Raw genomic sequence first — 14,687 nt, forward strand, 5'->3', positions numbered from 1 at the left:
TCTGCTGTAAAATGCACCATTTCAACCCCATATTTTAAAAAAAATTCTTGGGGGGGGAATCCCCCCCAAACACTCCCTAGATTCTAATAACTCCCTCGCAACTCTCGGTCACCCCCACTATTTCAAAAAAATATGAACACACACACACCGAAAGAAATCACAAGCAACTAACCTTTGATCACTGCCCCTGATACCAAAAGCTATCTTTGGGACTGCATGACTATCACTGCCTGTGATGATATTGTGTCAAAAGTCAAAAAATATTGCTTTTTAATATACTGCTTTGGGTGAGGTTGTTGACTTTTGGCTTGCCGGCCCACTGGGTGACAAAAAGTGAATGCTTCGGCCCCATATTCAAAAAGGTTGGACAAGCCTGCTCTACACCTACCAAGCACCAACAGGAGCCGCTGGAGCCTGCCTGATCCGACAATCTTCCTCCTCCTTTCATTCTCTACTTTTCTGATTCTTTCCTCCTCCTGTTTTCCATAGCTCTTGTCCACTACCGTTTTCCATCACTCCTCTCCAAATCATCTTTGCCAAGGACTGGAAACTCTTCCACCTTGCACCTACTACCTCCTTACAACCTCCACAGACCAGATGTTGTTCTTCCACCTCTTTCATAAATTTCAACCTTCTGGCCCCTCCCACCAGCCTCCTCGTATCTTCCACAGTCCTGCTCACTGTCAACACCAACATCTGTAACTTGCCCCCACTCATTTTCTGATATTCTCCACCAACTTCCTTCTCAGCCTCTGCAAAATACCCTTCCAGGTCTTTATCCACCTCTTCCAGATCTTTCCCAATCTTCTTTGTACTATCACCACCCTCCTCCTCACTCCTCTCTACCAAATCGTTACAACCTCCTAATATTGTCCACCGTCCTCTTTAGTGCCATTAGACTCCAAATACATCCCATCCACCTTCTGTGGCATTTCGACACTCTAGAATGCCTCTGATCTTCACCAATCTTGTCTTTCCTGTCACTGCTGCACCTCAAAACTACTGCAAGTCTCCTTCTGGTCCCCAACCACAACTTCACTGTCACCAGCTCTTAGATCTTGTTCCCCATTTCCTGGGTATCTATCCAGGACAGGCCCTTTCCTGATGTGGTGTCAACTAACCCCTTGGTCCTCTAGACACCTCCAGTTCTCCCTTGCCTGGTTTCACCTATTGCCGTGGGTAGCTCCTCCAACCTCCTCCATCCACCCTCTGAGCTTGCTACCAAACTTTCTCTCTAACTCCAGCTTCTCTTTACAACTTCAATGTCTGGTCTCCAAAGTCTGACCTCCTTTTGGCTTACTGCACAAAAACCCAGACTCATTTAAAAGTGGAAAAGGTCGCTTTAATGTGACAGGCCAAAGCTTACAATCACAACGCATTAACTGGCTCCATGGCCTAACAAACTAAATAGCTATTTGAACAATCAATTAAATAACTTAAACATTTCCCATTTTCCCCCAACAATTAAATAATTAAATAACCCATTTCCTCCCTAATGATCCCTTGGATCCTACCGAATCCTTGCCCCTTTTCCAGGCGTCCCGCTTTCTCCCCAGGGGCCATGCCCCTCCAGGCTCAATACCTGATCCCCCGGGGTGACCTGCTTGTGCAAACAGCGCCACCCCCTCCTTTCCCGTGTCATTCCCCCATTGTGCTTCCCCCCCCCACATCAAAAGGGGCCATGCCCCCGGCGCCCGGCCACCTTTGACCCCGAACTCCCCTCTACACCAAACTCCTCTTACCTGTGACCTGCAGCCAGCCTGACCTGCCACATCAGCAACAATATTACACACACTTCCCCGATGCCCAGACCTGTCACACCAAGCTACCCTCCCTACCCTCTTAACCGACCCCTAGACCATAAACCCCCCGCCCCCTCCTCCTCATAATCCACTGACGAACTACGCCCCCCATTACATAACCAACTTCCCTAAACAAAATGAAGGGGTGGGAGGGCGGGACAATCGCCAAGTCCTAACCGTCGCCTGTCTCCCGAACCTTCCCTGAGCCCTTAAGTACCCCGGGAGGGGCGCTCTACCCCCCGCGGCCACTCGCTGGCCGTGTGCAGCGCCAAAATACTCCCCGGGGGAAACGCTACGCGTTCCCCCCGGGGCCCCCCTTTTGGCTTACTGCACAAAAACCCAGACTCATTTAAAAGTGGAAAAGGTAGCATTAATGTGACAGGCCAAAGCTTACAATCACAACGCATTAACTGGCTCCATGGCCTAACAAACTAAATAGCTATTTGAACAATCAATTAAATAACTTAAACATTTCCCATTTTCCCCCAACAATTAAATAATTAAATAACCCATTTCCTCCCTAATGATCCCTTGGATCCTACCGAATCCTTGCCCCTTTTCCAGGCGTCCCGCTTTCTCCCCAGGGGCCATGCCCCTCCAGGCTCAATACCTGATCCCCCGGGGTGACCTGCTTGTGCAAACAGCGCCACCCCCTCCTTTCCCGTGTCATTCCCCCATTGTGCTTCCCCCCCCCCACATCAAAAGGGGCCATGCCCCCGGCACCAGAAAAACCCTCCCCCGAGGAGTTCTTTCTGCCCCCACCCCCCCCCCCCAAACTTTTCCACCTCAAACTTTTTACCCAGTCTCCCAGCCCATAAACTAAGAAGAGCCACCCGTATTCCTCACCCGGTCATTCTCCCCTGCATGCAGAATCACCACCTCTGTAACCCCAAGCGTTCCCTCGTCCCTGCCAATATAGGAAGCAGCTGATCCCCGCCGGCCCCCCAACCCGTGCCGTCTCACCCCCCCCTTCCTTGTAACTGCACCCCTGTTACCTTCCCAAACCCTCTTTCCCCACTTCCTTCCCAGCCCACTTAACAATTCAATGGCCAACAAATCAAAACTTGCGTCAACTCCCCTTCCTTTCGCGCAGCATCTGAAAAAGAAAATACAAAATCACTGACAAGTCAAAATTATTTCAACAACAGTTGGCCCACCAAATCCTAACCACCTTCCCAACAACCCCATTATCAAACTCCCTGCCGTACCCCTTATATTTCCGAGACCTCCAACGTCCCAATCTTTTCACCTTGTCTTCTGACAAAAACCCAGCCCGGTACCTTCAGATGCTGCGCCCCTCCTAAAGTAATGAGTCCCGAAATCCTCTTCCTTTTCTCCCACTGCCACCAACTCCTTCCGCGATACCCCTAGCACCTGGAACTGGGCATAATACCTTGCTCCCACGACCCATCCGAAACCACGAGCCCCTTCCCTTCTTATCCGTCTTAGACCTTTTAATCTTGATGTCTAAACCTTCTTCTGTAATTTGAACATCTTCCCACTACAGTCCCACTACCCCCCCTTTTCCCCCCAACCAACTCAAAAACCCTGAAAGCCCCCACACAATAACCACGTAAAAACAAGTCGCAGACAGCTCCCCTACAAGCAATAAACTATTTGTTCCACTTGTTGTGCCCAGTTTATACCTTTACATTCCTGCATTGTCCCCCCTGCACCGGGGGCCCACGTGCACCCCCGCCCATGCAGGCCCTTTAGTTTATTCCTCCTCACGCCATTGCACCAGGGGCCAAACCTGCACCCCCGTCCATGCAGTCCCTTACATATAACTCTTTAAGCTCCTCGCGTTCATTACCGCCTTTTTTTTTTTTTTTTTCTTTCGCCTGCACCAGGAGCCCTAATGCACCCCCGTCCATGCCGACCCCTTTTCTGCCTTACTCCTCTCCACCGCTGCACCAGGAGCAAACCTGCGCCCCCGTCCATGCAGTTCCTTCCATATCACCATCTTCAAGCTACTTGCGTCCGTTACCACCTGTTTCCCACCTGCACCAGGGGGCCTAGTGCACCCCCGTCCATGCAGGCCCCCCTTTTTTTTTTACTCCTCTCCACCGCTGCACCAGGGGCCAAACCTGCGCCCCCGTCCATGCAGACCATTACACCTAAATTCCTCTTCCGGCACCTCGCTTTTCTGTTCCACTTTTTTATTTTTTTTTTATTTTAGCTGCACCAGGGGCCCTAGTGCACCCCCGTCCATGCAGACCCAACTCCTCACTTCCCCCTGCTGCACCAGAGGCGCTCCCGCACCTCCGTCCATGCAGCCTGAAACCTACTCACCTTGTCGTGCGGCAAGCGTGAGAGCTTCACCCCCGTCGTCCCTGCCCTCCAAACGACAGCTACCTCCCCTTAACAATTACCACCTTTACATCCCTCTTGCGGCCCTCCCCTACCTACGCGTCTTCCTCCTCACCCTTTTCCTGCCCCCTTTTCAGTTGCCCCCAACCATCTTTCATCAAACCTTGTGCCCCCCCCTCCTTTTACATTAAACTGAGCCCGACCTACCAGCACACCCCAATTTACCTGGTATGCGGTCCTTCCCCCCCACTTCCTTGCCCCGCTCCTCGCCCTGACTCACTGTCCCCTGCCTGCAAACACTCTGTAACCGGATGCCGACCCGCACACCTGCTGCACTCGTGTTTAAATTTGCACATCCACCTCGTGCAGCCTCCTTTATTGAACGCCCAACATGCAGTTGAGGGCTGCCCTCCGCCTCCTCCCCCCACCCCCTCATGGGCGGGGCGACCAAGAAAGGGCCGGTAAGGCACAGGCAGCCCACTCGCCGTGTGCAATGTCGGGGCTGGCCTCGTTGGGGCCATCCATTGCAGCCAAAGATCCATATCTATCTCCCCCCAGACCGCCTGACTGTCCTCCGCCATTCTCGCTCTAAATTCCTCATCATACCTTACCCAAGCAAAGCCCCCAAAGCTCGTGAAAGCCTTCCTTATTACATCCATGTATTTAAGCAGGGCCACGCAACGCTCCGGGAATTTTTCGCAATACACGCTGGCATAAATGATAAACGCCAACGTCCAATTCTCAATGGTCACCGGGACCCTCGGGCGTGAAGCCAGCTCTCTCTCTTCCTCTTTAGACCCCTCTTTCGCTCTCACCTCCCTATGCAGCAACTTGAAGACATCCACAAATTCACCTCCCCGTATCTTCTCCCTGGTTGCTGCCATCAAATGTGCCCCCAATGGCTTTGTTATCCCCATGTATGGCAATTTCTTCTCCTTTCCCTTTACCTCCACCTCTTTATCTTTTTCCGCCTGCACCTCGAGCCCCAATGGCTCCACCACCTTGTCCGTTTGGACCTCCACTGAGCAAATGTTCTTTCCAACCCCTTCAGCTCCAAAAGCCTGCACCCCTACTTCCTTCATCACACCTTGTAGACCACCCCGGTCATCCCCCAACCCCCTATTTGTGACCCCTCTCTGCCATGCAGATGACCATTCCCTTTCCCCCTCACCTCTTTCCACGCCTGCCATTTGTGGCCTGGCCTCCACACCGCTGCTCCTCCTCTCCATTCTCAGAGGGCTCCTGCTGCGGGGACAAAACATGTCAGCACAATCGCCCAGCCAATACTTTCCTCGACCCATTTCGCCCCGACCCCCTTGTACTTCCCTTTCCCCGTCCCATCTTGAACTTCTTCTCTCCTCCGCCCTTCCCCTTTCCGCCCTGTAATCCTCAAATTCCCATTGCCCCCCGTATTCATCCCAACCAACTTCATCACCCCTTAAATACCATTGAGGGTGTGGGCTTCTGCCCGAGATGATTTGCAGATCTTCCTCCGAGCCCAGGGCGTCCGCCCCGCCACTCCGCTGACGTCTTCTCGGCGTGGCTGTGGGAACCTCTGTCTGGTCCTCTTCTCTTGGGCGAGGCGTTCCGACCTCCACCCTGACATCCTCATTGCTAGGGGCCGTGCTGTGCCCTCTAGGCTCTCCTTGCGTTGACTGAGGAGGGGCCGTACCAAAACCCTCATCCTCCATCTGCACAGCGGGGGCTGCGCAGCGCCCTCCGCCCCCACTCCTCCTATCCGGGGGGGCCGTTCCGCGCCCCACCCTACCCTCCTCAATTGACGGGGACCTCTCCCTCCTTCTCCCACCCGCGCTCTTCTGCAGGTATTTTCCCCCTCTTCCTCTCTGCCCTGCCACACCCACCTGCCCTCCACCCCTGCCCCCACTGTTGTTCCCTCGGTCTCTACCCACTCGAGCGCTCCCCTCTACCCTGGAGCTATCATACCCTTCCTCCCTTTCTGGCTGACCCCGTGAACTCATTAAACCCCCATCTGCCCTCATGTCTATCTCCCTCCTCATCTTCCTGCCCCTAGATTCCCAAATCTCCCCTATTCCTGCCGTAGGGGTGCAAGCCACCACCGCCGCCAATGCACCGTCTGCCGCCGCTCTGCGCTGCGGCCGGCCCCCACCGTTCCCTTCCTCTCCCGTAACTTCACCTACCGCACTCCCCAATTGGGCTTTAGTTGCCCTGCTAATGATTTCCAGGGCCTTCTTCAAGGCCCCGGCATCCACCAGCCCCTTCTTGCTCGCCCCCCGGCCTGTCATTGTGCACACTAAATTGTGTGTGCCCAGCCAATACAACCCTTAGAAATTGCCCTAAATAATCTATGCCCCCGAGCCGGGACCTACCCGTGGACTAGCCCTTACGGCCTTGTAACCTAACCAACTCAAAAGGAGCAAAGCGCCCCCAAAAAACCCCAAACCACACACACACCTAGTGTGAAACCTTGAAAATATCCTCCCTAATAGAGCCAATGAATAACAGGCCACAAATTTAACTAACCTTCCTTAACTGTATATTTTTTTTTTTTTTGCTTCCCTACTGCTAAATTGAAAATTATAAATTAGCCAAAAATTTTTTTTTTTTTTATTCCCCCTGCCCCACTACCCCTTATCACCCTGCCCTCCCCCTCCCCACCCCTATTCCGGAAGCGGGAGCCCTACAAAAACTCCCAGAAGCAAGCCCTTGTTAGCACTTGCTAACAGGCAGAACACTGCCACCTGGCTGTGTCCGGAGCGCACCGCACTCCGCACTAACAATCGGGCGCGGCTCCTTTAAACCTGCCGCCCAGCCCCCTATAATGCGCAAGCGTTGGGAAAAACGCCCACGCACGCAGAACGAAACGATCGGAGCGGAGCGGGAGGATCTCAAAAGAGCCCCGCGTAACCAACTCCGCGGATCAGCTGCGGCTCCGCTCCCCCTTTAGCCCCCACCGCTGACACGAACAAAGAGGATGAGTAATCCTCAACCGACAAAAGGACACGGAGCCCCACAAGCCTTTCCCCCGCTCGCGGGCCGCCCACCTGCAGGCACAGGAACCTCGCTAGGCCGAAAGGACACGGAGCCCCAAAAGCCTTTCCCCCGCTCGCGGGCCGCCCACCTGCAGGCACAGGAACCTAGATAGGCCGGTAAGCCGAGGGGTGTCTTATTTACGGCACCCCTCCTACCCAGCTACCTAAACCAACTTTTACTTTTATTTATTTATTTATTTATTTATTTTTTTAATAATTACCTACCCGCCCTCTCGCTCCCTAGATCCCCTATCTCACCTGCACTAACCGACAGCTAGGCCCGGGGACACAGGGAAGGCTCGGGAGAAGGCAACAGGACCTGTGCAATCGCCAAGTCCTAACCGTCGCCTGTCTCCCGAACCTTCCCTGAGCCCTTAAGTACCCCGGGAGGGGCGCTCTACCCCCCGCGGCCACTCGCTGGCCATGTGCAGCGCCAAAATACTCCCCGGGGGGAAACGCTACGCGTTCCCCCCGGGGGCCCCCCTTCCGCCGTTGCTGTTATGACTGTTAACGTGGGTGTACACCAACGGTGCAGTCTGAATAGAATGAAATGGAAATTCACCTACTTGCATATTTTCAGCAGCCGTTGGTGAAGTAGGACGAATCCCCCTTGTCGCCCTACACCCACCTGTAGTATGCACTATTCAAGTAGGAATTGGGTTTCCAGTGAAACTCTCTGGGGGAAGAAAACCCTGTAGTTCGTTCTGACTGGATGCTTTCTCCGGGCTGGTCTTTGGTCGAAGGATTGCTGTGAGGGATGGCTGTAGACTTCTTAAGGCTGTGGGCGCACAGCGCTCCTAACTTCAGGATATGTCAAGACAAGGGGTCGGATTAAAGCCAGACTGCCTTACAGAAGTTTTACCTCGGTTGGAATTAAGCTTAACGTTGGCGCGGGTTGTGAGTGCTAAATGCCTAAGTCAGAATTCTTCTTCTTAGGATATAAGTAAGCCACAGCAAACCTGGAGCGTACTGTTGAATACGGAAATTCATTTAGAATGAGGGAAGAATGAGGATAGACCTGTCCCGGCCCCAGAATAAAGGAGATTACTTTCCTACCGGGACTGTTAGAAAGAGAAGGCCATGCAATGTGGTCGGCTGAGCAAAGGTGTCTACTGGCTTCCGGGTCTGTGGAACGCGAGTTCCGTTGCCTAGGGAACACTGAGGCGTCGGCCAGCTGCATCTATGTATCACGAGTAGAAGAATGATTTGTGCGTTAAGTATAAACATACAAATCATATTTCCCAAAGTCTACTACCTCTCTCAACTTACTTTAGAAGTACTAGAAGTTGGATCTAAAACAAAGGGATTAGATTCGGCGAGGGCTGCTGAGGCGATGCGTCCACAGACTTCCGGGTCTGCAGCACCTGAGCTCTGTTGCCTAGGGAACCATTTGGCATCCACCAGCCGTATCTACGGATGATAAAGCAAAATGAGTGATTATCACAAGAATGTGGTAAAACATGAAAGAATACCCCCCAGCCTAATGCTTCTCTCGACTTACTCCAGGAGGATTGGAGATTGTACTGAAACAAAGGAATGAGGGGTATTGCTAAGAATCGGATCACCATGTTTTGCAGCGTAGCCTACTGGGGAGGGGGGGGAGAGGGAGAGAGAGAGAGAGAGAGAGAGAGAGAGAGAGAGAGAGAGAGAGAGAGAGAGAGAGAGAGAGAGAGAGAGAGAGAGAGAGAGAGAGAGAGAGAGAGAGAGAGAGAGAGATATATATATATATATATATATATATATTAGGACAGTGCAGATAGGCAGAGTAGAACTGAAACGATCACAGGAGCAGACCATTACGAGACTCACGGAGCATAGCTATGGACGGAGTAGCAACGCAGTGTTGCTTTGTTACAGAGGAATATCTGTTCCTGGATTCCAGAGGCGTGGCTAACCACAGGGCAGCACCACCGGAGGCTAGAACACCACTCCTTCTCCATAGCGCCATCTTGGGAGAATTCCAGGAGGCCAAACCAATTCCCTTCCACCGCTGTCACAAGGACCACCTGCCGCCACGGGATAAGACAGCTGCTCCCTTAGTGCTTGGGGTCTCTGGGTTTCACAGTGCTCTCCCTCCTCCCCGTGGCCGGGGCTCTGGGTGGGTATCTGCACCTGTGTGCTGATCTTGAGGCAGGGTTAGGATTGGTGTTGCCTCTTGGTGCACCTGGCATCAGTTTGGGATTAGGGGCCGTATCAAGCCTACATCTGGTCTGGCTGCCATCTTTGATTCTCCTCTGTGCTTCCTAATACACTTTGGTGCTACCTGTGCGGCACCCAGGCAGGGTTCCAGGTAATAATGTCGGCACAAAAATATCGCCATACAAAAATATTGCCGAAAAATGGTCGTTTTTTGTGGCGACATTATTGCATGGAACATGCGGGGGACACCCCCGCAACCCCCAATTATTTTTTTTTTTGCCCCTGTCGCCATATGTATGGTCACCCAAATAATATTGCAACAACATTTTCCCGGCGATATTATTTATGGCGACCATGTATGTGGCAATATTATTACCCGATACCCCAGGCAGCCTATTTCTCCATTGTGTGAATAGCATGGTGCAAAAAACTCTTGGTAAGATGTTCAAGTTCTCCAAATGTATACATGAGCTGGTTTGCAGTGAAATTGCAACATTGTGCCTTTGGCAAGGGAAGGCTCTGTAGGGAGTTAATAGATTTATAACACTATCATTCATGCTTAAATCTGTGGTCGGAAAGCTGTGAACTTGCAAGATGGTATTGATCCGAGGTCTCTGGAGCATCTCGCTAGGGTCTTCTGGTGACACTCCAGCAACGTGAATTGCAACAGTAGCAGGACAAATGTTACAAATATTGTGCGCATTAAAATGATTTTGTCAAAAAAGGAAGAGTTTGTTATTTTGTCTTGAGACTGCATCTACCTAGAGAGAGATTTAGGCTCTCTCAACTGGGGCTAGGAACCATAAGGATTCTTTCTGTAACTATCTCCTGCCTTAGGGTGGGGGTACAAGGAGGGTGGACGGGCAATCTGTCAACTAATGCCCCAGGGCCCATCATCCTCTAGCTTGGAGAGTTACCCAGCTCCCTTGGTCACCCCGTGTGGAACCCCAAAGAAGCAAGGTAGATACAGACTGCAAAACTAGACTGATACAGATAGGCACATAGATACAGGCCAACAGCTGTAAAAAAAAAAAAAAGAAAATCGCATTTAATCACTAAGGTATCTTATCATTTGCATTATATATAATGCTCTCTGAAATGCTCGTTTCCTTGGCATGTCTGTGTGCTTTGAACTTGCAAGTGTTCCTGTCTTTGCTGGAGTTGCTCTTTGCATTTGTCAGGCAACAGCCTGGAAGCATGTTTGATGTCACACTTGCAGCTCCTCTTCCCTTTGTAGCAGCTGTGCCCAGCAGCAAAGCTGGAAGGCGGCAGCATGGAAGGGAAGTTAAACATCTTAATTCAGGTCTGACATTTATAGCAGCGGGAATAAAATGGGGGAAGACTGCAATGCCCACATGTGTACAAGATCAACTTGAGGGTATCATTAAGTGTGAGAAATATTGAACATTATTTTATTTTCCTGTGGTCCCGGATTGTTGGTTCCAGGCCCCTCCGGCCTATTCATGGATAGAGGCATTCTCCTACATTGCCAAAGTGTCTTCTGCTCGGTGCAAGAAACTGTGTGCCACTGTGCGGCAACCGCCTCAACCCACCAAAGATTGCCCTGCCCTCTCCCAGAGAAAACAGTAGGATGGAGGCACTGACTCACTGCTCAACCTGAAATGGTAAACTCACTTCTGACCAATGGCAGCTTGGCAACTTCATTTAAAAACCATTCCCTGTCCAGTGGTAAGCTCACATGTCAAGAGGTAGCCTGTCACACATGGGCCCACCCTGCTCCTTCCAAGATCAAATCCTGCAGCAGGGGGTCTCAGCGCTTCATCCTTCTGAAGTCAATAAATTGAGGACCATCAAATTGGGTAATGATAACCCTTGTTAATACAGTGCTTAGGAGCAGGAGACAGCCAGGATGATGCACTATGTAAAAACACAAATACCTAATCGAAATTCGTAGAGGGGCAATAATTGGGGTCCAGATAGTCTTGCAGTAACCCTTTGACTCCCGAAATTTTTAATCCTGCCCAGTCTGTCCCGAGCCCGGGAAGGGGGTGGGTTGAGTCTGGTGGGGCTCAGTCCCACTAAAAACTTGATCATAGATAACCTTGGAATTGTACCATTCCAAGCTTACCTATGATCATGTTTTTAGTGGGCCTGAACCCCACCTCCCAACATATAACACGTGAACGCCAAGGTGGCCCACACTGTGTGAGCTCCCTACTCGCCCGTGATGATCTGGACAAAATCCTTTGCTTTGCGCTGTGTAGCGGGATAACCTAATAAGTACTGGCTGGGGGAATGTCCCCAGTACCTAATGGGACTATGTTTGTTTCTCAGACAACGCTAATAAGCGTTCTTTTTCTGCCCCCTCCCGATGGGAGGATAGTTCAGGGGCAATGTGCTTGACATTGGAAGCAAGACAACACAGGTTCAATCCCGAGTCCGTGCTTAGAAACCTCTTGGTATTTAGCACGTTATAAATAACCCATCATATCATATCATATATCATGGCCCAGCACGATGTTCAGACACTTTGTTGACACTGTGCTGTATTCACGGCCGGCTCGGGCGGAGAGAGCAGGACTGTATTGCACCAGCTGCAGCTACGAGTGGTGTGACCTGCAGGTTCTGGTTCCGAGAAGTGCCACAAGACCCTGCTGAGCACTGCCCTGTTATGCTCAGGTGGTGGAAAACCTTGATCCATCAGCTAGCCAGCTCGCGTGATGCCTAAGAAATCTGCTGAGGGGCCTTTATGCCCCCCGGCCCGATAGTGACACCTGGAGGCCTCAATAGACGGTTTTCTGCAATGAGCACTATCACCGGTTGCATAGGTCACCCATACTTTCCCATGGTGGAGCCATTTTATTATCAGTGCCTGCAGGACCAGGTGGGAGTTACAGTCCGGTGATACAATTCAGTGGCTGTGCGTGCCTTATCAGTCAGAAAGAGGTGGCATATTGGATGGAAAGTGTGTGATGACCCTCGTGGCTGGAATCACGTGTTAGGAGCCTACTGGGTAGCCCTTTTAAATCAGCCTTAGGATGAAACAGTGTGTACATGATATTTGGCTGCATGGGAAAATCACCTCTCTCAACATCAACCGCAGAGCAGGGAAGGACTGAGGGCGAAGTGGCTCTGACGCAGTATTTCCTGGCATAGCTGCTGTGATCAAGCAAAGAAAGGCAGCTGCCGCTCCTGGTCACTTCTGAGTTGGAACCTGGAACTCACAGCAGCGATTCTCCTGGGCTTTGCAGACTAGCTGGCTGCAGGCACTGGGAAGTAGCCCAAATGGTGGAAGTCTCCTGATGGTGCACACCACTTCGGAAAGCCTGGGAGGCCCTGCTACCCCAAGCATCTAAGTGCAGACTCTCCATGCATCAATCTACTCTCCTTGTTTTTGACGAACTGGGATGTCTAATGCACCTGACTTGTCTGCACTGTCTTGCTGCTAGGTCACCTGGTGAGTTTGGTGTGCACTGCATAGTTTTGCATTGCAGTTATTCCATCTCTCTGCTCTCTCCCTTCATAGTACCCTCCATCTCTCCTATTTACCCTTAACTGCTACTCTATCACCTATCCTACACCTCTCTCTCGAAGCCTGGAAGGAAAAAGTTCAAGAAAGATCTCCTAGTTTCCAATCCAGGCCTGCCCAACGCTGACAACTATGTCAATGCTTCTTCCAGGCAGACTGTCACAGACCTCCTCCTTATCGCTCCCTTTCCAGAGATATGGACTCCGACATGGTCTCTGTCCTCTCCCCTTTCCCCTTTCTCTTCGTCACCCATTAATGGTGGCACCAGATGGGAAGTCCTCTTGGCATTCTTCTCATCCTCTAAGTTCATCATTAATGTCTATCAGAATCGTACTGTAATGTCTCAGGGCACTCAGTGCAACCTCCTCGTTCTTGATAGGCGTCTTCCCTCTCTCCTCAACTTCCTCCCTTCTCCTACCACTTCTCCATCTGACACCCCTGTTACCCCTTCTCCACCACCGACGGGCGTACCACTTCCCTGTACCCCTTCCCTTCTCAGGCAATTACTGACCATTACACACACCTGACTTCCATTGCACTTCCCCACCCAGATAAAAGGAGCACGAGAGCACACTCTGAGCGATGCAAAGCACATGAGGAAGCAGCAGTTCCAAGATGGCAGTTTGAAAATGGCAAAACAGACCAGGAGCCGTTACTTTCATGAAGCTTCGAGAATAGAAACCATAAAACCTGGCCGAAGAATCCTGCATTGTGTGCCAGAGGTACCCGGGGCCCTCCCACGTTGATAGTCAAAGCGGGGAGAACCGCCTGCTGCTGTGGAACTGTCCTTGACTCCTACAACAAAGAAGCGCCAGTGAAGTCTGCACAGAGTTGGGGAGACTGATACCATATCTGTCTAAATTGAAGCCAAGGTTGCAAGCAGCAACATTGTATAGTGAACGCTTAAGAGAACAGTGTATGAAGCATATGTGATAATCAACATGAGTAAAATGGAACAGATGAGCGATTGAACTTTGAAGCTAAGATACGATACCTTAGACAGAGTGGTCCGGCACCATGTGCATGCTCATTCAAAAGTCTCTGTAAGATATCCAACTGAAAGGTGGCAAAGGTAAAAGAATGACAAGGAATTGTGAATCTAAGTGGTCCTGCAACGAGTCGAGCAGAACCCTGTGCACAATCGAAAGTATTCGATGTTAATGGCGTAAAGAAAGTTGATGGCAAAATAGATGAATTTGGTCTGAGCCTGACAGAGGGAGACTAATTGAACATTGTGTTAAGAGGGTCTGGGCCCGGCTAAGGGGTATCAGGGATGAACTGTGAATCATCTGAGTAATTGGATGCATGAATATCCAACGAGCATTATTTGTAAAAAGATCTGAGCCCGCTGAGGGGGATCCGAGGTGATTAGTAAATCACATGAGAAATTGAGTACTTGTGAAATCATAAGAGGAAAGTAATATATTGTTTGCAAGGGGGTGTCCACCGTCATATCCCGACCCAGGAAGCATCTCCAACAGAAGCACTGTTATGCCCCAGCACACTCCGTGCCCCTACGGCCCTCCATGAGGAGGACGCCAGCCCTAAGATGGCCACCGCCACTGCTGCCAAGGAAACCGGCACCACAACACACAACCAGCACCATCATTGGCTCCCGCACACTCCTCAGCCCGGCCCTTCCGCTTTAAATGGAGAGGAGGGGAGTGGAGCCGGGAGGCGAAGCTGCAGAGAAAAGGCCAGGAGACAAGGCCTCAACCCCTCTATGCAGCTCTCCGCTGTTCGACGCCGCAGACCGCCACTAGCCCTATTCCCTCAGGTAAGGGAGATGCAAGCACTCAGTCCGTGGCCGCAACCGTGCATTGCCCCCTCAGCACAAGGAACATGCTCCTCCGCTCGTGCTTTCTTAACGTGTGGTCATGCATCTCCACGCCAAGCATTATCTTCAGAAGTGCTTGCCTGCGAGCAAGACTCACC

Source organism: Ambystoma mexicanum, chromosome 13 (assembly GCF_040938575.1).
Source record: "Ambystoma mexicanum isolate Mex_15411 chromosome 13, UKY_AmexF1_1, whole genome shotgun sequence".
Lineage (NCBI taxonomy): Eukaryota > Metazoa > Chordata > Amphibia > Caudata > Ambystomatidae > Ambystoma > Ambystoma mexicanum.